Genomic DNA, 26,744 nt, shown 5'->3' with positions numbered 1-26,744 from the left:
ACTGGGCCAGACTGAACATTTCTATTACATGCCTGAGCCACAGTGATTCTGGTTTTTACTTTACAATGTAAATTTGATTCAGAGTTCTCTTCCCCAAGGGGACTGTGTAGATATCAGACATAAGTAAGTCCATTTCTGTACATATTAGTTCATTTTTTATAGCATTCTATCACAAAAACAAGCAAAAACCCTCATGCGATTATGACCTGTTATTATGGACTTTATTACTGAAGGGGCTTTAGAGGGTATCTAATGCACCATATCCTCATCTTTATGAGAGTGAACTGAGGACCAGAAAAGTTTTGATTTATACAGTCAGATTTACCCATGATGACACAACCAAGGTGGCAATCTAGGCTCAAACTGCCGTTTCCACATGTGTGGTACTAACATTGTGCTAAAACCTCAGTCTCCCGTCTTCCTTCCTCCTCTTCTCCTACCTTCCTATCACAGTAGAAGAGGTTTCAGTGCTTCTGTCGGTGATTTCGTCATCCCTCTTGCCTGCCTACTTCGTATTCCGCCCAGTCTTGCCTCCTCTTCAGGCCACATTCCTTTCTGCCCCTTCCCATCCAGACTTCCAGAAAGAGAAACACATTGTCTTTCTTTTAATCTCTTATATTGTGCATTCCTTAATCCACAATCCACAATGCCAGTAGTCTCACTCAAACTGTTCTTCCCAAAGTCAGGAACATCAGTTTTTACTCAAACTCATGGACCGTTCTCAATGTCATTTTCTCTCCCATTCTGCAGTATGTTACAGTTGACTTCTTTATCCCCCTTCAAGTGCTTTCCTCTCTCTTGGCCTCTGTGATGCCATGCTCTCTGGAGTTTCCTTATTTGGTTGCTCTTTCTCAGTCACCTCATCTAATGGCCATACTTTTAAATGTCAGTGACTGTTCTCATTAGAACACCCTTTTAATTTCTCACCATTCTCACTGCTGGTTCTCATATAACGTGTTGTACTCCTGGGCCTCTGAAGGTGCACTGTTTACTGCTTTCTCACAAATCTATTCTGCAGCAGCTGTTTCACCTAAATTTCATAGCTGGCTGGGCATCTGCACCTGGACATCCTACGGGTCCTTCAGATTCAACATGCTCCTTTTGTGTCTCGGCTCCAGAATTCAGACTTCATTACCACCATCATCTTCCACCTGAATACCATAAAGCCTCCTAACTGGTCTCATGTCCCCAGTCTCAGCCCCTTCCTCACTGCTGTCAGACTGGTGTTTCTAAGATGAAAACATGTTCATGTTCACTTCTCTTTCTGAAACTTATTTGTGATTCCATTGTCCTCAGGACAAATCCATTCTAGTACCGCATAAAAGGTGCTTTCTCGATCTGGCCCTGCTTGCCTTTCCTGCCTCACGCTTTGCCGCAGCACCGCGTGGTGCCTAGTTTTCTGAAAGAAACCCTCTTCTCTGTTGCCTCCTGGCCTGTGCTCTTCCCCTACCTGCCTTTTCTTTCCCCGCCCTTTCTTCCACTCTCCCCTACTCGTGGGTAACTTCCTTGAATCTTTCAGATCTCCTCTCTCACAGCTTGGTTGAGGAGCCTTTCCTCTTTACTTCCATAAGCACTCTGTACTTATTCCTAATACAGACCACATTCATCATAATACACTGTAATTGTCCCTTAACTTGTCTGTCTTCTCCCCTTAAATGGTGAAACTCAAGAAGAGCAGCTGTGCCTTACCACCATGCCCCCAGGATCTAGCATCTGCATTTTCTTTGAATGGATGAATTAATATACCCTACTTAGTCATAATAATAAGTTCACTGCAGTGGAACTAAAGCTAGGATACAACTAGCTTTTGGGATCCATACCATATCCTTATCTCATTGGTGAGATTTTAGCCCTCTGAAAAATTAAATATATAAACTCTCTTGAACCTTTGCAATAAATAGAATAGCCCTTTTCCAGCATACTGAGTTAAGGAAACACAGATTTCCCAAAGTTTTAAATGTTTGAAAAGAACCTTACCTTCAGTAATTCTGTGATAACTCCTAGGAAAGTTTTCTGAGTTTTCTTTCTTTCCTTTAGAGACTGGGAAAAGATTTTCTTTTTCCTTCTTTCTGAAGGTTGTGTGTGTAGTTCTTATCTTTACATCTGGTTACAGTGACTTTGAATTAATTATAATGAATAAATGAGAAAAAAAATCCAATGACCTTTATTATAAAAATACATTTGTACTTAAATGTTGCCTAAGAACAGGTGGCTAAACCCCAGAAGGCCCACAAATTTATCTGGTAGGCAACTTGGGAATGCAAAACATTATCTTACTATTTTTTGTTTTCTAGATATAATGCCTAAAATTCCAGTTAACATCGTTGTTAATTATCCTACCACTGATACAAATAGCTTCTAAATCTACCTTTGTTACTTATACGCAGAGAAACAGAATTTTAATGTTCATGAATGCTGGCAACAAGTTAAAAAAGGGGGGAGTGATAACACTTAAAATCTCCCTAACACTACTGAGTGTATGTATTTTTTGGGTATTCTCTTTCATCATCTTGGTGACCACCCATTTTGAGATTGAATCTGGGTTCTCTGCTCAGTGTCTTTCTCACTGTTTGGTCCCTTTCTGGTCCATATCAGCCTCTGGTCTCTCCTTCCCATAACATTCCTTCTTAGGAGTAGTGTGATAATTATCTTTGTTTCCTTGCCTTTACTTTATCATCACAGGTAGGTATATTTTTATCTATTCATCACTGCTTTCTTCAGAGAACTGATATTTTTCAAGCTCTCTTGATATCTCCGTTACAGTATCACAAATGCCAATCAAACCTATCAGGATCTCATCTAGAGTTTCCTGTTCTTGGTATGCTTCGAGTTTCACTGTTCCCACTCCCTGAAAGTAAGCATTCTCAGAGCTTCTGTGTCTGAAACCATTTTTCTAAGTGAAGTCCTTCAGCAGCATTTCAGTTCTTAATATATTTCTCTTGTTCTGTATTTGTAACTTCATTATTAATATATGGCATAGTGTAATTGGATAAAATAAATTCCTTAAAATTCAAATCAATAACTCAAAACTTAAATCAGTTAGGGTTTATGGAGAAGCAGGAACCTGCCAAGATATGAGTTTGAACTTTTTCAGGAGTTTATTTTTAAAGCATGATTAACCATGAAACGGAAACAGATCTCAATTGTTTTGGGCTGGATTTTTCAGTTAAAAATGCAACTGTCTTGAAATCCATGAGAGCCAAGTTTACAAACGTAGAAGGTCTTTCATTTTTTTCCTGGCATTGAGACTGTTTTAATAAAAGGAAGAACACATTTATGTATGTTTACTCGAAGAGAAATATGCTTATATGTGATAATACCATTACTACCAAAACATAGACCCTTCTCAACTGCTACTTACCTTAATTGCCATACAAGGTCGCTGAGTGGGCAAGCTGGGCATTAGAAGTAAGTCTGTGGATACTTTTAATGTGTCTACAACAAACTGAGTCTTTTTTTTTTAATTTTTTTTTTAACGTTTATTTATTTTTGAGACAGAGAGAGGCAGAGCATGAACGGGGGAGGGTCAGAGAGAGGGAGACACAGAATCTGAAACAGGCTCCAGGCTCTGAGCGGTCAGCACAGAGCCTGACGCGGGGCTCGAACTCACGGACCGTGAGATCATGACCTGAGCCAAAGTTGGCCGCTTAACTGACTGAGCCACCCAGGCGCCCCAAACTGAGTCTTTTTAAACATGCATGAGTTGATCTGTCATTTGCCATCTACATAAGAGTCTAAATTTAAAATTAGAGGGTTGTTTTGTCTGTGGTGACTTTGGAGGCTTTAGAAATGGACTACTACCAACCAAATCAGAAGCGTGGGGTACCCAAGGATTCCCATTCACTGTATGAGTTATCAACTATTTTATAGTATTTGAAGCTCACATGCCTCTTCCTTTCCTTTCCATATTGTTTGCATTCCCTAAATAACCCAGCAAACAAATTTTCTTTGTAAAGTGGATTTTTGTTCCTTTATCCAACATATTTTTATCAATATTGGTTTGCTTTTCTGTCTGCTACCCAGGGGGCTTATGACCTGTCCCTGAGGTTCTTATTTGTTGCTGTTTTTGAAATTTAAAAAATAATGTTGGTGTTTTGACAGCTCAGTTATTAATCCTGACAGTGTTTCTTTGAGCAAAGACATTGGATGTAATTATTATACTTGATATACCATAAGATTTATGAAATTAGTAGAAAACTCCTAAAAGATATTGACCCACAACTTAAATTTAATGAATCTAAACCATTTGATTTTTATTCTACTATGTTCAATGTTTAACAAGCTATTCCTTGTTATAATACATCCATGTGTACTCTGAGTTGCTGCTACCTGCATCGTACATAAAGTTATAGGAACAACCAAATTGGAATGTTCTGACATTAACTGATAACTTCCAGAGTTTATAATTTCACTCTGGAATTTGGGTTAAATTCTTTATTGTTTCTTTTGCTAAAAACATTTTCTGTCTTGGGGTGCCTCGGTGGCTCAGTCAGTTAAGCATCTGACTCTTGATTTTGGCTCAGGTCATGATCTCACGGTTTGTGGTTTGAGCCCTGTGTCAGGCTCTGTACTTTTAGTGCTTGGGATTCTCTCTCCCTTCCTCTCTCTCTTCCTCTCTCTCTCTGCTCCTCTGCTACTTGCTCTCACACATGCTCTCACTCTGAAAATAATAAAAAAAGAAAGAAAAAGAAAAATCTTATTTAAAAAAGACATTATCTGTCTTTATTTTAATGTGCAGCTGAAGTGGTGTAATCATTAACAAAATTGTAATTTAAAAAAATTACATTGTGAATATTTAGCACGCTCTGGTCATAAACAGTGTAATTGTATTTGCAGTGAATAAATTGTTAGCCTAAAATAGAAATCTGACATGAATTGGGGCCCTTTCTTTTGATATTTTACAAATCCCTAGCCAGCTGTGAACGTTAAAATAATATTACACTTCACAGAGAAAACAGACTGTCGTGTGCTAATATATTTTTAGGAGCTTTTACATGATTGTTTTTGGAGTGGGAAAATACAACTTACAGAAGTTGATAAATGTCGTAAAGTAATACCTAAATGTTCCACATACGTGGTCTAGTTTTTGTTTTGTTTTTAAAAATAATTTGGGGGGCGCCTGGGTGGCGCAGTCGGTTAAGCGTCCGACTTCAGCCAGGTCACGATCTCGCGGTCCGGGAGTTCGAGCCCCGCGTCAGGCTCTGGGCTGATGGCTCAGAGCCTGGAGCCTGTTTCCGATTCTGTGTCTCCCTCTCTCTCTGCCCCTCCCCCGTTCATGCTCTGTCTCTCTCTGTCCCAAAAATAAATAAACGTTGAGAAAAAAAAAATTTAAAAAAAAAAAATAATAATAATTTGGAATCACTGCCTTTACCAACCCTTTTTTTTATTGTTCACCATAGTTCTTGTCAGACAAACTGTGTATTTACTTTTATTTGCTTAGTGTTATCTTCTCCTCACCAGGATATAAAGTCCGTGAACTTAAGGAGTTTGGATTTGTTCAGTGCTAAATACACATTACCTATGTGACCGACACATAGATGGAGCTTAGAATATGTTTGTTGAATGCGTGAATAAATAAACAAGTAAATTGATTTAATTTTACATCATTTTCCCTTTTTATTTGACGTATTTTGAGCTTTTCTTCATGTTAATAGAGAGTAAAATACTTTTTTAAAGAGGAAATCATGGTACACTAAACTAAATGTAAATCAAATCTTTTGGAGATGTTTTAGTTACTCTGTGGTAAACTGAGATTGTACATGACAGTTTGCAGATTGTATATTTTGATCTATCACAGCCTTTTTGGGAAAAAGAAAAGGAGAAGAGCTTTATAGTATAGTTATTCTTTTATATTCATGAAGATCTCATTCCTCGGATTTAAAAAATAAAACCCTCTGTAAATGAAGAATATTCATCATCCAATGTAAGAAAAATTACACGTATCGATGTGGAGTAGACTGTGCCCCAAGCAGGTTGTTGGAGTCAGAAGCAAGAGTGAGAAAGTGACTCACTTGGGACAAAAAACCTCTGACTGTTTGCTGGAGGGCAGTTCAAGGAAGTCATACATGCCTGCAAAATAGCATAATAGTTGTCCTCTTAATATTTAGCTAGCAGTTTGATAGTTATATTACCTTTGAGGAACATAAAGCTGACGTTCTCTGTTTTGGTGTCCATTCAATAATAGAAGAATCCTACAGCCGGGTAGTTTTCAATCATTATTTTTTTTTTGCCTCCACCCTACAATCCTGCTCCACTTTTTCAGGTAGTTGTTGTTGAATAGCTGCTCTGCTTTTATATGTTACACAATTTATTTTATGTAAACAAAATTGGATTTTATATTTATCAGGGCTTGAACTGGAGTAGGACAAGAGAATTCAATTCTTCCAGCTTTTAAAAATAGAATAATAGGGGCACCTGGGTGGCTCAGTTGGTTAAGCGTCCGACTTTGCCTCAGGTCATGATCTCATGGTTCACGAGTTCGAGCCCCGCATCAGGCCCTGTGCTGACAGCTCAGAGCCTGGAGCCTGTTTCGGATTCTGTGTCTCCCTCTCTCTCTTCCCCGTGCTCGCTCACTTGCTCTCTCTCTCTCTCTCTCAGAAATAAACATTAAAAAAAATTTTTTTAAGAATTGTAAATTGTAGGGGCGCCTGGGTGGCGCAGTCGGTTAAGCGTCCGACTTCAGCCAGGTCACGATCTCCCGGTCTGTGAGTTCGAGCCCCGCGTCAGGCTCTGGGCTGATGGCTTGGAGCCTGGAGCCTGTTTCCGATTCTGTGTCTCCCTCTCCCCCGTTCATGCTCTGTCTCTCTCTGTCCCAAAAATAAATAAAAAATGTTGAAAAAAAATTAAAAAAAAAAAAAAAAGAATTGTAAATTGTAAATCTACCCTGTCACATTTTATTGGTCTCAAACCTATCTTTTACTCCTAATTTTTTATGTTTCTTTTATCTCCCACTGCCTTCTCTCTCCCTCTCTCTCTCTGTCTCTCTCTCTCTATGTATGTATACACACACACACACACACACACACACACACACACACATATACATACACACATATGGTCAAATGTGAAGGTATGAGGGAACAACTAACTGTTGCTCAAATACTTTTATTGTTACCAGCTTCCATTCTGTACTGACCTCCTTTATATCTTCATGGATAGACATTTGATAGATCTGACAAGGAAAGTTTGGGACTACAATGTTAAGAAGTGGCTTCACTAGCTATCAGTAGTTCCACTGGAGCTCTGGTGCTGCCTCCACTCTTGCTTACAGGAAGTTACAGGGATGGATATCTGGACAGTTTGGAGTGTGGAAGCCTACCAAACTGATAAGTGACCATTGAGCATATCTTAACTATTTCGGAGGAATTTGTATCATTGCTGTGGAGTATTCGATTGGCATATTTGCTTCAAACAAAATCTTGAATGACGCAGCCTATCCATAGTTTTTGGATAAAGGGGAGATGGCTTTGAGAAGGTACTTTGGATTCCTTATATATCATGATCTCATACACTGGAAAGTGGTCATTGGCATGCCAGCTAACTTTTCTTTTACTGTATATCCATTTTCACTGAGCTTAGTAACATTATAAATAATAATATACATGGAGAGGTTGAGCGTCTGGGGAGCAAAGGATCAAGCATACTGAATTGATACACTTAAACTTGAGTTACAGAGCAGATCCAGTTGAAGTATCCCCACCATCACCTCTCCCTATGCCTCTCCTCCCCAGAATGCAAGTAATTTTAAATGTTGATATTTTATTAATATTTTTCATGAGCACTGTCATATTACCAGGGTGATTAATGAAACTAGAATGTAGCTAAGGTAAAGCATTTGGCACTATTTGGGGAAAACTTCCATATAGAGAGATGAGTCATCATAGACTTACATTTAAAATTTAAACATGTGCAAGCTGAACATTTGTACATAGAAATTTTTTTAAGTAAACTCAAGATATTGCTTTTATTGTTTTCAGTGTCAGTTTTTATTTTTATTTTTTTTAATACAGAAGGCTTCATGACCTTGTGTGTCATCCTTGTGCAGGGGCCGTGCAAATTTTCTCTATATGGTTCCAGTCTTCATGCATCTGCTGCTGAAGCAAGCACAAGTTAACTTTTTATTTTGGAATAACTTTAAATTTACAGAAAAGTTGCAAAGATAGTACCAAGTATTCCATAACACCTCTCTCAGTTTCTCTACTTAAGTTTTTATTACAAGCATAGCTCCAAGATACTCTGGGTTTGGTTTCAGACCACTGCAATAAGCCAATAATACAATAGAGTGAGTCAAATTAATTTCTAAATTTCCCGATGCATATACAAGTTCTGTTTACACTGTGTTGTAGTCTATTAAGTAAGCAGTAACATTATATGTGAAAAAGAAACCCGAATGTATATACCTTAACTAAAAGATACTTTATTGCTTAAAAAATGCTAACCATCATCTGCACATTCAGCAAGTTGATCTTTTTGCTGGTGGAGGGTCTTGCCTTGATGTTGATGGCTGCTGACTGATGGGGATGGCGGTTACTGAAGGTTGGGGTGACTTGGCAATTTCTTAAAATAAGACAATGAAGTTTGCTACATTAATTGACTCTTCCTTTGACAAACAATTTCTCTGCAGCATGCATTGCTGGCTGATAGCATTTTACCCACAGAATTTCTTTCAAAATTGGAGTCAATCCCCTCAAACGCTGCTGCTGCTTATCAATTAAGTTTATGTGTGATGCTCTAAATCCTTTGTTACCATTTCAACAGTGTTCCCACCATCTTCACCAGGAGTAAACTCATGTCAAGAAACTACTTTCTTTGCTTACCCATAAGAAGTAACTCATTATCTGTTAAAAGTTTTATCATGAGATTATCGCAATTCAGTCGCACCTTCAGGCTCCACTTCTAATTCTAGTTCTCTTGCCGTGTCCACCATATCTGCAGTTACTTCCTCCACTGAAGTCTTGAACCCCTCAAAGTCATCCATGACAGTCATCTTGTTCATGTTGACATTTTGACCTCTTCCCATGAATCATGAGTATTCTTAGTGGCATCTAGAATGGTGAATTCTTTCCAGAAAGTTCTCAATGTACTTTGCCCAGATCCCTCAGAGGAATCATTATCTATGGTAGCTGTAACCTTACAAAATGTACTTTTTTGAGAAAGAAAGAGAGAGCAAGGTGGAAGGGGCACAGAGAAAGGGGGCAGAGGATCTGAAGCAGGCTCTGTGCTGACAGCAGAGAGCCCGATATGGGGCTCAAACTCATGAACCACGAGAGCATGACCTGAGCAGAAGTCAGATACTTAAACAACTAAGCCATCCAGGCGCCCCACAAAATATGTTTCTTAAATAATAAGATTTGAAAGTCAGAATGATTCCTTGATTCATGAGTTACAGAATGGATGTTGTGTTAGCAGTAATGAAAGTAACATTAATCTTGTTGGAAATCTCCATCAGAGCTCTTATGTGACCAGGTGCATTGTCAATGAGCAATAATATTTTGAAAGGAATTGTTTTTTCCCAAATAGTAGGTCTCAGCAGTAGACTTAAAATACTCAGTAAAACATGTTGTAAATAGATGAGCTGTCATCCAGGCTTTGTTGTTCCATTTATAGAGCACAGGCAGAGTAGATTTAACATAATTCATGAGAGCCCTAGGATTTTTGGAATGGTCAGTGAATTTTGGCTTTAACTTAAAGTCACCAACTGCATTAGCCACTGACAAAAGAGTCAGCCTGTCCTATGAATCTTTGAAGGTAGACATTGACTTTTCCTCTCCAGCTATGAAAGTCCAAGATGGCATCTTCTAGTGTAAGGCTGTTTGTTCTACATTGAAAATCCATTGTTAGTATAGCCATCTTCATTAATGATCTGAGCTAGGCCTTCTGGATCACTTGCTGCAGCTTCTGCGTGAACAACTTGCTGCTTCACTTCACACTTTCATGTTATGGAGTTGGCCTCTTTCCTTACACCTTGTACACAAACCTCTGCTAGCAATCAACTTTTCTTCCGCAGCCTTCTCCCTTCTCTCATTGAAGACAGTTAGGGCCTTGCTCTGGATTAGGCTTTGGCTTAATGGAAGGTTGTGGCCGCTTTAATCTGCTTTCTGGACCACTAAAACTTTCTCCATATTAGCAATGAAGCTGTTTTGCTTTGTCATCATTCATGTGTTGACCGGACCAGCACTTTCAATTTCCTTTAAAAACTTTTTTTTTTTATTTACAACTTGGCTGTTTTCTGCAAGAAGCCTGGCTTTCAGCCTATCTCAGCTTTTGACATGCCTTCCTCACTAAGCTTAATCATTTCCAGCTTTTAAAGGAACATGTAACTCTTCCTTTCATGTGAACACGTAGAGGCCATCGTAGGGTTATTAATTGGCCTGATTTTATCACTGTTGTGTCTCAGGGAATAGGGAGGCCAAAGGCGAGGGAGAGAGGCAGGGAATGGCCATTCAGTAGACCAATCACAACACACACAGTATTTATCAATTGAATTTGTTGTCTCATATGGGTGTGGTCATGGTGCCTCAAAACAGTTACAATAGTAACATCAAAGAACACTGATCACTGTAACAAATATAATAATAATAGGAAAGTTTGATATATTGTGAGAATTACCAAGGCATGACTTAGAGACACAGAGTGTGCACATGCTATTGGAAAAAAATGGTGCTGACAGACCTGTGACTCAGTCAGAGTCACCACAAACCTTAAATTTAAACATAGTATCTGCAAAGTGCAATAAAACAAGGTATAATAAAATGAGGTATGACTGTGTTTTTTAAAAAAGAATGGAGCACTGCGGCGCCGGGTGGCTCAGTCGGTTAAGCGTCTGACTTCAGCTCAGGCCATCATCTCACGGCTCATGAATTCGAGCCCTGCTTCGGGCTCTGTGCTAACAGCTCAGAGCCTGGAGCCTGCTTCAGATTCTGTGTCTCCCTCTCTTTCTGCCCCTCCCCTGCTCACACTCTGCCTGTCTGTCTGTCTGTCTCTCTCCCTCAAAAATAAATAAACATTTAAAAAAATGTTTTTAAAGAATGGAGCATTATGAAAAGGCACAACTACTAAATAATATGGAATCCTGAAACAAAAAACGGATATTAGATAAAAAACTAAGGAAATCTCAATAAACTAAGGACTCTAATAATAGTAACATACCTGTATTGGCTCATTAACTGTGACAAATGTACCATACTACTGTAAAATGTTAATAATAGAGGAAACTGGCTATCGGGTATATGAGGACTCCATACCATCTTTGCAATGTTTCTGTAAATTTATAACTTTTAAAATTAAAAGGTTTAAAATAAAATAATCCCCCCCAAAAGCTAATCCTATGTTTATTCAGTATCTACTCCCTCCTCAGTTGGCACTGTTACAAGTGCCAACCAATTCTTTGTGAATTCACGTTGAATCAAAAAACATTGAGTATCTGCTGTGTTCCAGACACCATGGCAGCTGACTAGGGTATACAGATGAGTAAGACATAATGCCTGCCCCCAGGAGACTCCATTCCACTAAAGGCAGGCGGCAAAATTACCTAGTAGAAGTGCTGTAACGGAGACAGAAGTCACGGCCTATGGGAAACCAGGGGTAGGGATCATTTATTTTGCTGGGGCTGGAGTGAAACCAAGTGTTACAAAATGGCTAACTGTGAGAAGAATACAATAGACTGAACACCAAAGGAAATTTAAACAAGTACCTGACAGCTGGAAGGTGTTGGCAAGGGTATAGTGATGTTCAAAAGAAACAGGAGTAATGAGAACTGTTTCCAGTGGTGATTAATTACAAATAGAACTGTTAAGATGTTTAGTCCCAGCAGTTAATAAACCAGCAGCTAGTTTTCTTATATCAAAAATTGATGTGATACAGGAAAATATTAAGAATATAACAAAAAAAAATAGTATTCTTGTTCTCCCAAATGAGAAGCTGGTCTGTACTAAAATGGCAAATCCAGTTGTGAGCATCTTTTACCTACTCTATACGAAGAGTCATCTCTAAGATATATCAGAAATTAGAGAAGTTCATTCAGAGAATTAAAAGAAGCATAAAAGTGAAAACTAAAGCCATTTTAAAAGCCATAAAATTGCTTAGTACAGAAAAACAATTTTTACCTGCCTACCTCCTAGTAATTGAAAGGTTACTATGAGTAAGGCATTGACAATAATGGCTTTATGAACAGAGGTAGAGAAAAAGACCTTAAATTTAGCAAAATAAACTTAAGTACAAGAAAAGCTTCCTAATTTGAAGTATTAAAAACACATACTTTAAAGTCACTAATGAGGGGGAACTGCCCTCTTTGATTTAGGGGGATGTCCTGCCCTTTGCCGGAGGTCTAGAAACAGATAATCGTTTCCAACCATTCAGATAAAGAGGTTACTCTTTGGTTTGAATATAGTATTAGGCATTAACAACGTATTAGCAAGTATATAAAATATCAATGACTGTTTAGTGATCTTAACACATAAATATGACAGCTACATTAGATTTGGGTTCCCAGAGGAAAATTAAATCCATCAAAAGCAAAGAAGAATCCCAGCTGGCATAAGCACTTGACAGATTCAAAGGAGATAGGGTTTTCCTGTAATCTATTCTATTCTCAACCTTTTGTTTCAGCTTTAACATTTCTATCCCTTCAGATGCTATTCTAGCCAGTCCACCTGTGTTACGTGAATAATAGCTTCTTATAAGTAGTAGCAATTTGGTCTGCATGTAGACAGCAAGAGTGCCCATCTTTAGAAGTAATTGTTTTTCTTTAGACTCCGTCTCCTCTCCCTTTTTTTCATCTGAACTGATTATGGGGTGCTTTCAGAGCTTTGCTTTTCATATACTACAGATATTGTAGTCACACTATGTCCTTAGCATTTGTTTCAGTTTATAAAGAATACAATTAGCCTCTTTAATGCTTGGTTCAGTCACAATTAAATCTCCCCTAATGGTTAGGGATTGGTCTTTCCAAGGCTGAGAAGGTGCTTTTAATTATTCATTCCTCGGTTTGTTTCTTACAGCAGCCTCAGCTGTGCTTTATTATTCAAAGGTTAATGCAAGCTGAGAAGTGGGTAAATTAAATCTGCTTGGCAGCCAGCAACCCTGCGTGTTAGCAGACACTGTACGATGGGCACGGGCAGCGTAAGTTATTTCCACCACTGTAGCACTGCCAAAAGCAAAAACCACTGAATCCTTCAAAGACGGCCTACATTGACAGGAGTTATTAAGGGATGCTACAAATTGGTGGTTCTTAAATTGCAAATCTTCAATAAAATCTGTGTTTGTTTTGCTTACAAAGAGAGAACGCAATGGCTGAAACCTGAGAGGTAATAATAGCGTCTGTAGAGAATTGATGTAGATACCATGACTAATGAACTTTGTATAATATTAAATCACTAAGTTGAGTGCTGGAAGTCACTTCTATAAATGTTTTACAAGGGCAGACTACAAAATCTCCGATGAAAGCAAGGGCATAATGGGCTGTGCCTGGTCAACTAGGCGGTAGGAAAGTGCCGTCATAGCTCCATCCCTGCAAAATGTTTCTAGATCCATTCATGCGCTTCCCTTTTTAAAACGTGTATTCTTTATAGCTATGGAGTCAGGAATTTTGTAGACTCCTAAGGATGCCTCATAGAAATATTGGCACAAATGATGTGCAAGGTAGGGGACATAACTCAGATTTTATGAATACACCAAAAGCCAGGAAGCAACGTCTTAGTCTTCTGTTTGGTTGCTCATCCTCTCTTCTCCCCTAAGGTGTTTGTGGGACTGGTCTCTTAAAAACTCGCCTCCAGGGGCGCCTAGGTGGCTCAGTCGGTTAAGCGGCCGACTCCGGCTCAGGTCATGATCTCGCGGTCTGTGAGTTCGAGCCCCGCATCGGGCTCTGTGCTGACGGCTCAGAGCCTGGAGCCTGTTTCGGATTCTGTGTCTCCCTCTTTCTGACCCTCCCCTGTTCATGCTGTGTCTCTCCCTGTCTCAAAAATAAATTTAAAAAACGTTAAAAAAAATAAAAAAAAAAACTCGCCTCCAGCTGGGGCACCACTTCTGCCAAGAACCCCCAGAGTTCAGTCAGGTACCTTTCATTCCTTCACTGGAGCAAACAAGATCGCCAGACCTGTGCTACCTGCCCTGGTCATGTTTCGTTTGACCAAAAACCCATCTACTTCTGACCTTTGCCGATGGGCTGAAGGAAGAAAGAAGGGTAGGAGATGAACTCTGTGCATGTCACTGAGAATCTGGATTTTTCTTAAACACAAGGCCTGACATGAAAGCCTCTATAAGGTGTTAAGAAATCCAGGTTTGTGCTATTAAATAAAGGCCCTTAAAAAGGAGAAAAAAAAATGGAGTGATTTCATTTTAGAATAATAATCCCATTTTACCTAGTTGTGGTGAAGGTTAAAGACTATGATACATACAAAAGTTGTTTGTGACCTCTATAAACCTATCTAGAGACTAAATATTGTTAAATAATTGTCAATACTACCCAAAGCTATCTACACATTCAATGCAATCCCAATCAAAATGGCACCAGCATTCTTCTCGAAACTAGAACAAGCAATCCTAAAATTCATATGGAACCACAAAAGGCCCCGAATAGCCAAAGTAATTCTGAAGAAGAAGACCAAAGCAGGAGGCATCACAATCCCAGACTGTAGCCTCTACTACAAAGCTGTCATCATCAAGCCAGCATGGTATTGGCACAAAAACAGACACAGAGACCAATGGAATAGAATAGAAACCCCAGAACTAGACCCACAAACGTATGGCCAACTCATCTTTGACAAAGCAGGAAAGAACATCCAATGGAAAAAAGACAGCCTCTTTAACAAATGGTGCTGGGAGAACTGGACAGCAACATGCAGAAGGTTGAAACTAGACCACTTTCTCACACCATTCACAAAAATAAACTCAAAATGGATAAAGGACCTGAATGTGAGACAGGAAACCATCAAAACCCTAGAGGAGAAAGCAGGAAAAGACGTCTCTGACCTCAGCCGTGGCAATCTCTTACTCAACACATCCCCAAAGGCAAGGGAATTAAAAGCAAAAATGAATTACTGGGACCTTATGAAGATAAAAAGCTTCTGCACAGCAAAGGAAACAACCAACAAAACTAAAAGGCAACCAATGGAATGGGAAAAGATATTTGCAAATGACATATTGGACAAAGGGCTAGTATCCAAAATCTGTAAAGAGCTCACCAAACTCTACACCCGAAAAACAAATAACCCAGTGAAGAAATGGGCAGAAAACATGAATAGACACTTCTCTAAAGAAGACATCCGGATGGCCAACAGGCACATGAAAAGATGCTCAACGTTGCTCCTCATCAGGGAAATACAAATCAAAACCACACTCAGATATCACCTCACGCCAGTCAGAGTGGCCAAAATGAACAAATCAGGAGACTATAGATGCTGGCGAGGATGTGGAGAAACGGGAACCCTCTTTCACTGTTGGTGGGAATGCCAACTGGTGCACCCACTCTGGAAAACAGTGTGGAGGTTCCTCAAAAAATTAAAAATAGATCTATCCTATGACCCAGGAATAGCACTGCTAGGAATTTATCCAAGGGATACAGGAGTACTGATGCGTAGGGGCACTTGTACCCCAATGTTTATAGCAGCACTCTCAACAATAGCCAAATTATGGAAAGAGCCTAAATGTCCATCAACTGATGAATGGATAAAGAAATTGTGGTTTATATACATAATGGAGTACTACATGGTAATGAGAAAGAACGAAATATGGCCTTTTGTAGCAACGTGGATGGAACTGGAGAGTGTTGTGCTAAGTGAAATAAGTCATACAGAGAAAGACAGATACCATATGTTTTCACTCTTATGTGGATCCTGAGAAACTTAACAGAAACCCATGGGGGAGGGGAAGGAAAAAAAAAAGAGGTTAGAGTGGGAGAGAGCCAAAGCACAAGAGACTGTTAAAAACTGAGAACAAACTGAGGGTTGATGGGGGGTGGGAGGGAGGGGAGGGTGGGTGATGGGTATTGAGGAGGGCACCTTTTGGGATGAGCACTGGGTGTTGTATGGAAACCAATTTGACAATAAATTTCATATATTGAAAAAATAAAAAAAAAACAAAAAAAACCAAAACAAAAATAAATAAATAAATAAATAAATAAATAAATAAATAAATAAATAAATAAATATTGTTAAATACTAACCAAATGCTATACAAATATTAGCTAAGTTGCTGAATGTTTCCATGATGTTGGGATCCACATAACTCACATCTGCCTTTTGTTGGTACTTGCTGTAATTTTGGCCACTTCTCATCTCTGACGCAGAAATGTGGGCGCTGATGCCAGCACCTCTTAGTTCATCAGGGCTGCCTTGTCTTCTGTTTGTGTCGCTTCCAGTCTACACTAAGCCTTGTTGCCAGAGAGCTGTATGGGAAGGAAGATGAGCTTTTGAATGACACGTTCCTAGGTTTGAAGCTCAGTTCCACCATTTACAGTCTAATTTTTGCCCAGCCATTGAACTTCTTTGAGCCTCAGTTTCAGATAACAGTAATTTTGTACAAAGGCAGTCATTTGAAGGAATATGTATTAATGGTAACAGTTGCCATTTTTAAAACATTCTTTGCCAAGCACTGTACTTGAAACTTTTTATCTAATTCTTAATAAAGCCCCCACAATGTAAAGTTTCCTTTTATAGGTAAGATAAGGAAACCAAGGCTCACAGAAGTACAAAAAGTACCTGGCATCATGTCTGACATATAGAAGATGATCAGTAAATTATATCACATGGAACCTTCCTTCAGCGCCTCTCAGCCTTTAATATACATATCAGTCATCCAGAGATCTTTTTAAATTCTGATTCAATAGGTTTGCATAATACTGTTGTTCTCTGGACCACACTTTGAGGCCCTCAGTGACTCCATAGTCTGATAGCAGTTCTCAGCCCTAGGTGCTCATTAAATTCTGATTGAAATAGTCTGGGATGGGACCTGGGCTTTTCTTTCTTTCTTTCTTTCTTTCTTTCTTTCTTTCTTTCTTTCTTTCCTTTTCTTTTCTTTTCTTTTTTCTTTTTCTTTTTTCGTCTTTTCTTTTCTTTCTTCCTTCTTCCTTCCTTTTTTCTTTCTTTCTCTCTTTCTCTTTTCTTTTCTTTTCTTTCTTCTTTTCTTTTCTTTTCTTTTCTTTTCTTTTCTTTCTTTCTTTCTTTCTTTTCCAGAAGCAGTTCAGCACTGGCCTCCCTTTATTCAAAGAAATCATGTGCTGAATCTATATGTGTGTGTGTGTGTGTGTGTGTGTATAGACAGAAGTGCAGTTTCTGTAATTGAATCTCAGGTAGGGAGGGAGCAGAGAGATTAGTGATCCCAAAAGACCTCATTGGAGTGCCGCTGCTCCTGGAAGCAACAAATTTGAAAGCCACAGGTCTCCAGAATACATTTCCAATTCCTATCATGGCATTTGAAGCCCTACATTATCTAACCTCAGCCAGCTGGCATATTTGCTGTTCTCCCAACAGAGAACTCACTTTCCTCCTCCCTGCTTTATTTCTACACAGTGCCTTTATTTAACCTGTTATGCCCCATCTGAAATCTTCTCCATCTTTCCAAGCCAGTTTAGTTGCCACCTTTATTTAATGAAGTCTTTTCCTAGAAAAGGTGTGGTTTATGTCAGAACCACCTGTGGGATATGTTCAAACCACATGCTTACCCTGGCTGAGAGAGTCTGATGTTTCTTCTCGGATCACTGCTGACACAAGACCTGGGAGTGCTGTGGTGTAGGAAAGCCCACCCACCTGGAAATGCTGAAAATCAAATCATTCTTTTTGCGGGGCTCCCGTATCATCTTAATGTTGAGTTCCATGGAACACATACATCTTCCTTCTCCCATGTTGCCCAGTTAGGAAGCCCATTAGGGATCAGGACTGTTCGGTTTGTTTGTTTTTGTTTCTTTTAAATCTTGCTCAGATCATAACACAATGCTCTACACATAATAGGCACTGAGGAAAAAAGGTAGGAAACTTGAAAATAAGTCTCAGCACCCAATAGCCAGTATTTTGGTCTTGTGGAGACCTTGATCTCCTGAAGTGTAATCACAGGAAAATTTTGAATTAAGTCTGCTAAATGCCATCTTTTGTTGACAGTCAATGTCTTTTAACACAGGATTATTATTTACAATAGAGTCTATTTTAGCCACCTGACACCTCCATCTACAAGGCTGACATTTAGCCTTTCTTCTCCTGACCTTGGGGAAAAAGTGTATCTCTCTATGTATTGGTGTTTTGTTGTTGTCGAAGTGGTAATGTGTGTGTATCGTGGAGCTGAGAAAATGAGTATTAAAGCCACTATTCTACAGCATTCTGGCTTGGTAGAGTCTCACATGTTGTTACAGGATGGAACATGAGAAACTGAAGCTATTCTTTACTGAATTATAGACCAGAAAAGATGGGACTAAGCAGTCAACTTGTCACTTTCTGTCATGAGCTCAGTATTTAACAGGAAGAAGTATGGTGGACAGAGAGAGAGATTAGCATACAAGGTGTCATACACCAAGTACAGAAAAGGGAAGTCAGACCCCCTAAAGAGAAACCCTTCCTATTTCCATGTCTTGGGTCCAGGAGTAAAGGATGAGGTGAGCTTCAGGACCCTGATTTGCCTGATGACTAGTCCCTCATTTGGACTATGGCTGATAATATCAATGGCATAAATTTACATAACCCTTATTATGGGCCAGACACTATTCTAAGCTGTTTACATATATTAACTCATCTAATGTTCACACCAACTCTATGCGGGAGCCACTCTTTCAAAAATGAGGGAACTGAGACAATAGGAGATTAAATAACTTGCTGTAATTCACATATTTAATGGCAGAACCAGGATTCAGACCCCTGGTTGTCTTGATCTGCAACTATACCAGTAGACTAGTGTTTTACTTAAGATGCTTGTGTATTATTTTTCAACATTTATTGTATATCTGTGTGTGCAGTTTACTTTTGCCATTGGCCTTCTATTTGACCTATTGAAAGAGAACCCTGTTGGTGGGTCTTGGAGCCAGAGAGCGATGTCAGGAATACAAAGAAAAATGCAGGTTGTAGGATACCACAGCCAGCCTTTTCTGGAAGAAATTAGATAGCTGTATGAAGAAATTGTTGTTTACCATTTTCCTGTCCAAGAACCAAAGATGTTCCCAGCCAGTAGAAAGTGTATTGAGTATATTGGAGGTATTTAATCCACTTGGGAAAGAAATTGCCTTGATAATAACTTTGTATACAAATAAATAAATCTTTATAAAATAGCTCACTGTTCCTAAGATCTGCCACATCTCAACTTCCTTTTTTTTAATGTTTTTTTTTTAGAGAGAGAAAAGAGAGGGAGAGCACGAGGAGGATGCAGAAAGAGGGAGACAGAGAATCCCAAGCAGGCTCCATGCTGTCAGCACAGAGCATGATGCCTGGCTTGAACTCATGAACCATGAGCTCTCATGACCTGACTCAAAATCAAGAGTTGGACGCTTAACTGGCTGAGCCATCCAGATGCCCCTGCCCCATCTCAACTTTCAAATGGAATTTTTACTTCAATACTGTATTATAAATGTTAGAAAACAGGGGCTCCACAGGGCTCCTGGGTGGCTCAGTTGGTTAAGCGTCCGACACAGTTCAAGAGTTCAAGCCTGATGGCTCAGTCGGTTAAGCATCTGACTTCAGCTCAGGTCATCATCTCACAGCTCATGAATTCAAGCCCTGCTTTGGGCTCTGTGCTGACAGCTCAGAGCCTGGAACCTGCTTCACATTCTGTGTCTCGCTCGCTCTCTGCCCCTCCCCCATTCACACTATGTCTCTCTCTCTCTCTCTCTCTCTCTCTCTCTCTCTCTCTCTCAAAAATAAATAAATATTAAAAACAAAATAAAAAACATGTTAGAAAACAACAAAGCTACATTTGGAATGATACCAGGAAAGCTTATATTCTGTTGTCTGTGAGTGGTAACTTTTTTGAGAACTAAAAAAAAAAGAAGGATTTGACTTCCTCAAACTATGTAGGGGCATCAGAGGCTTGCACTTTTGTCAAAAGCTTATTTAACCTTCAGATAAGATCTGTAGGCACGTTAAAGTTCTATAGCCTTCCTGTCTAACACATGTGTGGGGGAACGTTTTAAATAATAAAGAAACATGACCTGCTACATTGGCTAACTCACATGCCGAAATGGCTCTTACAGTACAGGTAAGAGAGGCTAGTTCTGGAAGTCTTGAGTACCTTGAGCACTTTCATCTCTCAATATAGAATGGAGAAAAGGCACAAAGTCAAGTTGGGGGGTGGGCAGTGAAAGCAGTGTTGCAAGAAGTCATCCGTTTGCTGAAGAAATGAAGAGAGTAGCATAAAATCAGTATTTCTAGTTTAAAAAGCTGAAAAAAAAGAACTTGGTAGCTAAAATAAAAATGGCTTTTTACCAAACCTGAATCTAGTCCTTGAAACATGCCCAGGATAAAAAGGTGAAAGGAAACCCAGGTGTTAGTCTTGATCTCTGGTCTCTTCTCTTACACAGGGCAGTCCATCATAATGGTAACTATATAGTTTCTGCAGTTGAGTCTTCATATCTAAATTGATAGCAGTTGTGAAATGGTAAGAGCCTCTCCTTAGGATCAGAGCACTCTGGTTTTCTGCTGTGCGTGTGGTCTTGAGCAAAGCATTTCACTTTGCAGAACTTTAATTATATCACTTTTTTTTAAGATTTTTTTTTTAATGTTTATTTATTTTTGAGAGACAGACACAGCACGCGAGCGGGGAAGAGGGAGACACAGAATCCGAAGCCGGCTCCAGGCTCTGAGCTGTCAGTGCAGAGCCCGATGCCAGGCTCGATCCTACGAATTGTGAGATCGTGACCTGAGCTGAAGTCAGATGCTTAACTGACTGAGCCACCCAGGTGCCCCTTAATTATATCACTTTTAAAATGAAAGCTTTGGGGGTGCCTGAGTGGTTTAGTTGGTTGAGCATCCACCTTCGGCTCAGGTCACGATCTCACAGCTCATGAGTTCGAGCCCCGTGTCCTCCTCTGTGCTGATAGCTCAGAGCCTGGGGCGTGCTTCAGATTCTGTGTCTCCGTATCTCTCTCTGCCCGTCCCCCACTTGTGCTCTGTCTCTCTCTCAAAAATAAATAAACATTTTTAAAAAATTTTTAAAGGAAGGCTTTGGATAGAAGAGATTTTCAGTGAGAGCTTTTTCATTTTTCAGGTTCTCACCCTTGCAAATGCATGCTAAGAATTGCTACTGAAGTCCGTAATTTTTTCTATGGGGAAGATGGTGTGTTGAAAAGGAAGAGAAAGGGGCGCCTGGGTGGCTCAGTCGGTTGAGCGTCCGACTTCAGCCAGGTCACGATCTCGCGGTCCGTGAGTTCGAGCCCCGCGTCGGGCTCTGTGCTGATGGCTCAGAGCCTGGAGCCTGTTTCAGATTCTGTGTCTCCCTCTTTCTCTGACCCTCCCCTGTTCATGCTCTCTCTCTCTGTCTCAAAAAATAAATAAAAACGTTAAAAAAAAAATTTTTTTTTAAATAAAAAAAAAAAAGAAAAGGAAGAGAAAAAAATCTGCAGATAACTCAAATAACTTATTTCTAGAGTCTTTCAACTAACTAAAGGATTATAGAATTCAGTATTTTAAGTAATTCTTGTTAATTTTATGCCTGATTGTCTAATTCAGTAGAATTCTAGTCCTGTTCTAATGCTTCTGCTTCTTCTGTGTTTTGAAAAAGCTGAACTAGATGGTCTCCCAAGTCTTTATAATTGTAACCTTATTTCTAACAACCCACATATACAAAATAAGATTTGGTTCTTTTTGGCTGTGACTTACCTTTGTCCTTACAAAGATAATGTGTCTTATCAAAATGCAGCTTAGGAGGAAAAGGAACAATATGCAGTTTTTCCCCATGGTCTTCCTTCCTGTTTCCCAATTTCTCTGTTTCTCCCTATTCATTATTTTGTACAGTTATGTCTTAAAATTTTAAGTCTTTAGCAAAGTTGTATACTCCTTGCAATATATCACACATTGGGAACATTTAAATATACACAAACACACACATACACGTAACACGGAAAGAAGAAGTCTAAGGTGTCATGACCTCAGAGTCTGCCTTCTTCAGTAACTTTCAGAAGGCTAGTTTTACTCACTAAGCATACTAACTTACTTAGCTACTACCTTCCCTGGGAAAAGGAAGTATTGTGATTATTAAGTAGTAGTTATTGTTTCATTTAAAAACCTCTTTTTCTCTAGTTTCTTCCTTTCTACTGAGTTGTTGACCCGTTAACAAAGGATACAAATAGATGACGGTAGTGACTTTAAGGTAATTTGATAAAAGATATCTACAGTCAAGTGAAGTCATTTTTTTCTTATTCTTCACATTTCAAATCAGGGAAGTGTGATTGAGGACAGAGATCCTCGCATTTATTAAGCACTCATTGACAGAAAGTATAAAATAATTCTTTTTCTTGGAATACTTCATGAATAAGGACCAGACCACTAAGAACTAGAAAGAAAATGTATGAAGGAGAAAATATCAACCACTCAAGCCTAGTGAACGAAATGGATCTTTTCTGTCACCACTATTATATTGTAACTTCCTAAGATGTTGTGGTGGGCTTTGGTGTTACAGGTATTCAAAAAAAAAGTTATAAACAAATACAGGAAACCTCAGGAGTTGATGAAATACCATTCTTCATCTGTGTTCTCAAGAGCTACAATCCTGGCCTGTTTTCTCAACACCCTTTTAGCCATAGGGGATGTTTTTCACTATCAGAATGAGTTCTTTTTTTTCCTGTGACCCAGATAATGCTGTTGCTAAATATTTCTTCTTTCCCCAGTATTAAAGGTCCCCAAAATAACTTTTTATAATGCTGTTTTTGCATAGAACGTTACCACTTCCAAAAGAGTACTTAGCCTTTGAGGGGAAGGAAGATGTCACTGAGGAGAATGTAGCTAAGTTGAGGCCTATGGGACGAATAGAATGGTCAGACCTACAGAGCATCTTATCCGAATCCAGGAGGCAAAAAAAAAGCCCAGCTGTCTTGAAGGTTTTATAACTAAGTCCAATATGACCGGAGAATGGAGCTGGAGGAAAAGGGAGTGGCAACAGATGAGGCCAGAAAGGTCAGCTGGAGCCGGGTATTTTTGAAAGAAAATTTGGGTTTGATCTTGAAAATATTAAGAAGCCAGAGAAAGCAGGCAAGCAGAAGATCCCATTTAAAGGATTTTCTGGAAATTTCCCTATCAGCAGCAGTTCGATGGATGGATTGGAGGAAAGCAAGATCGGAGGCAGGGAAACAGGATGCTGGTGCCGTCATGTAAGTAAGAGTTAATGCAACCAGTAGACAGATTACATAGATTGTACAGGCTTTGGGTAATTTAGAGAAGAGAAGGAGGAAGCACAATCAAGGGTGACTCTTGGGTTCCTCCCCAGATTAGAGGTTCCGTCAGCGTTTGATGACGAGATACCTAGAAGGAAGATGAAAAAACAAGGAAACAGAGTAGAACCCCTCAGGAAGCAGACACTGAAGAGATGTCTTTGGAGAGGACAAAAGAATTGGAGAAGTACACTAAAGCAGAGAGTGTCTCTTGGAGAGATACCTGGGGAAGGGAGCTTTTTAGGAATCAGGGAGTAGAAGCTACAGTTTTAGTAAAATGAAAACAAAAGGCAATGTTGGATTTAGCAACAAATAGGTCAGCTCATGGCCTTGAGAACAGTGTGAAACATTTCCCCCTTAAATCCCCCACTCCCACATGTTTTTTCTCTTTTCATTCATTCATATCATTCATACAGTTTGATGGTATTTCCCCTCTTCAGCTGCCTTTCCTACCTTCCTTATCTGTAACTCGTCTGAGCCTTGCTTTCATATTTTCTTTTAAGGGATAGGCCTACTCTTTCCTTCCAGTTTGACATTAAAGAAACGTGTGTTACTGTGTTTTAAACAAGCAGCTCAGTATTCCTACAGCTGTTTACTCTTAGAGGGACTTTGGACGTATGGGCAGCAGGTCATTTGCCCGTGAACAGTGTGCTCGCCACTGGAAGGGATGAATTCGTCTATGTGGAATCTGACATATAAGAGATTTCCAGAGCTCTTGAGAAATCCCTTGTGCTGTCTCCTCTTCCCCATTCAATCCCCATCAACTTCAGGTTTGTGTGGGCATATCAGAGATTCTCTACAAAGGCAAGTTCCTTGTCCCATGGAGCCAGAATTCCTACGTTGCCTGGGCTTCCTTACTCTTTCTCTATCTCAGAGTCAGTGTTAAATGAAAAGGCAGCAGACACAGCCAAAATTTCTTGGTCTTAGAGTCACAGCTGGGGCACAGCACATTGAAAACATTCAGATGTATTTAAAACAACTTATGATCTTAAATAAAGACAGCGCTTAGTCCTTTTCAGCATTTTTATTGTAGATGTGTTATATTTCGCATGTACAGAAGGGCTCATCCTCTGTAGGCAGCAGCACAGAAAGCTGAACAGTTAACAGTGTTGATCCTCTGACAGAAGTTGTCCACGTGGCAACTTTCGTTATTCAGCTAATTTGTACTTTGCTAACTGATACTTGCATTTTAGTAGATTTGTCTAATTGCATTTTATTTTGAAATATAATTCTGTTAGCTGTGTTTATCTTTTTTCTTTAAAAAAATAAAATCTGAAAATAAAGTTAAGGGTAGTAATCAGTACAAATACTGCAAGTGGGAGGGAAAACATTGCAAATAACCTCATACCTAAAAATCATGATGTTAAATAAACGTTCCGTTCGGTGAAAAATTGGATTTCCTGGAAGTGGCAGCTTGGATTTCTGATGGTTTCCAAAGTTCTGCCCTATTGGAATACATATCCTAAGATTAGGTTGCAGGGTCATGGTGGTGAGTCTTGGCAGCCTGTTTTCTAGTCCTGGGATGTTGAAGCCCTTCTTACAAAATCAGGCAGTTAATCTTTTGAGTGTGTTGGTGAATTTCTGTGTCATGCACAGAGCATAACGACTAGCATAGCAGCTATCATTTGGAGGCTTATTATTTGGGCTTTTACAGGCCCCATTTTCCAAGCTCCGGGAGTACATCTCTGATAAAACTTCACAGTTGTCCCACAAAGTTAGTGCTGTATTGCCCCATTTTGCAGATGAGGAAACAGACAGATAGAAAGAGTATATAAGGAGAGTACGTATTTACCCAGGGCGTATACAGGTAGGAGTGGAATTCCAAGAAGCAAGTCTGACTCAGGCCCATTCATGTTCTTCACCATCACTCTGTAGTGCATATGTCCTCTGACACCAGCTTTTATTTGATCAACTTAAGGAAGAAACAATCGCTGAAAATATAAAACGGTCTGCAGCTTCTACTTCTCACTTTTTTGATCCAAGTATGTAAAAGTCCTTTCTTCTGTTTTATGTAAGTCCAAGTCATTCTGACATATTAAAAAAACAATTTGGCCAGTAGGGACTACTGGAGTTTCTAAGTCTGTACTGTCCAGTATATATACGACCACCAGCTACATGGGCTAGATTTAAATTCATTATAATCAAGTGAAATTGAAAATCCACTTGCTCGTTCTCACTAGATCCATATCAAGTGCCTAATGGCCATGTGAGGCTAGTGATTACGATGGTGGATAAGAATAAGCACAAAAACATTTCATTATCACACAAAGTTTTATTAGCGCTGCTCTAGAACTGTTGTCAAATAGAAATATAATATGAGCCACTTATATAATTTTAAATATTCTAGTAACCACATTAAAAAAATAAAAATAGGATGGGGCGCCTGGGTGGCGCAGTCGGTTGAGCGTCCGACTTCAGCCAGGTCACGATCTCGCGGTCCGTGAGTTCGAGCCCCGCATCGGGCTCTGGGCTGGTGGCTCAGAGCCTGGAGCCTGTTTCCGATTCTGTGTCTCCCTCTCTCTCTGCCCCTCCCCCGTTCATGCTCTGTCTCTCTCTGTCCCAAAAATAAATAAACGTTGAAAAAAAAAATAAAAAAATAAAAATAGGTAAAGTTAGTTTTAATATATTTTTAGCCCAGTGTATCTCAAATATTATCATGTCCACAAGTCATTAACAAAAAAGTAATGATGTATTTTACCTTCCTTTACATTGTCATTGAAATTTGGAATGTATTTTGTAGTTTATAGTGTATCTGAATTTAAACTAGCTGCATTTCAAATGCTCAATAGCTACGTGGCTACCATATTGTACGACACACTTCTGGACGTTTATCCCAGGGTTTCTCAGCTGGGGCATATCAAAATGGGAGTGGGTTGGGGCACCTGGGTGGCTTAGTAGGTTAAGCATCCAGCTCTTGATTTTGGCTCAGGTCATGATCTCACGGCCATGGGCTTGAACCCGGTGTCAGGCTCCACAGTGGGCATAGAGCCTGATTAAGATTCTCTCTCCCTCTGCCCCTGCCCCACGCGTGCACACCTGCGTATGCTCTCTCTCAAAAAGCAAAAAATGGGCGCCTGGGTGGTTCAGTCAGTTAAGTGTCCAAATTTTGGCTCAGGTCATGATCTGAACCTCCCCCCCCTCCCCCCGCCCCACCATCGTCAGGCTCTCTGCTGACAGCTCAGATCCTAGAGCCTGCTTTGGATTCTGTGTCTCCCTCTCTCTCTCTCTCTCTCTCTCTCTCTCTCTCTCTCTCTCTCTCTTTCTGCCCCTCCCCTGCTCACACTCTGTCTGCCTTTCTCTCTCTCTCTCTCTCTCTCTCTCTCTCTCTCAAAAATAAACATTAAAAAATTTCAAAAAACAAACAAACAAACAAACGGGCGCCTCAGTGGCCCAGTCAGTTAAGCATCTGACT

General features: G+C 39.6%; 1 protein-coding gene and 1 non-coding gene across 4 annotated transcripts in view; one reads left to right on the top strand and one right to left on the bottom strand.

Annotated features, from left to right (window-relative positions):
• Positions 1–26,744, top strand: part of UBE2E2 (ubiquitin conjugating enzyme E2 E2) — a 380,850-nt gene that overhangs the window by 254,004 nt on the left and 100,102 nt on the right. The window lies entirely within an intron of this gene.
• LOC125175827 (U6 spliceosomal RNA) lies at positions 8,000–8,102 on the bottom strand. Its single transcript, XR_007156002.1, has one exon. It is a non-coding gene; the product is annotated as a U6 spliceosomal RNA (small nuclear RNA).

This window comes from Prionailurus viverrinus, chromosome C2 (assembly GCF_022837055.1).
Source record: "Prionailurus viverrinus isolate Anna chromosome C2, UM_Priviv_1.0, whole genome shotgun sequence".
NCBI classification, from domain to species: domain Eukaryota; kingdom Metazoa; phylum Chordata; class Mammalia; order Carnivora; family Felidae; genus Prionailurus; species Prionailurus viverrinus.
The sequence above is the reverse complement of the archived record's forward strand: the minus strand, read 5'-3'. Positions and strand labels throughout refer to the sequence as shown.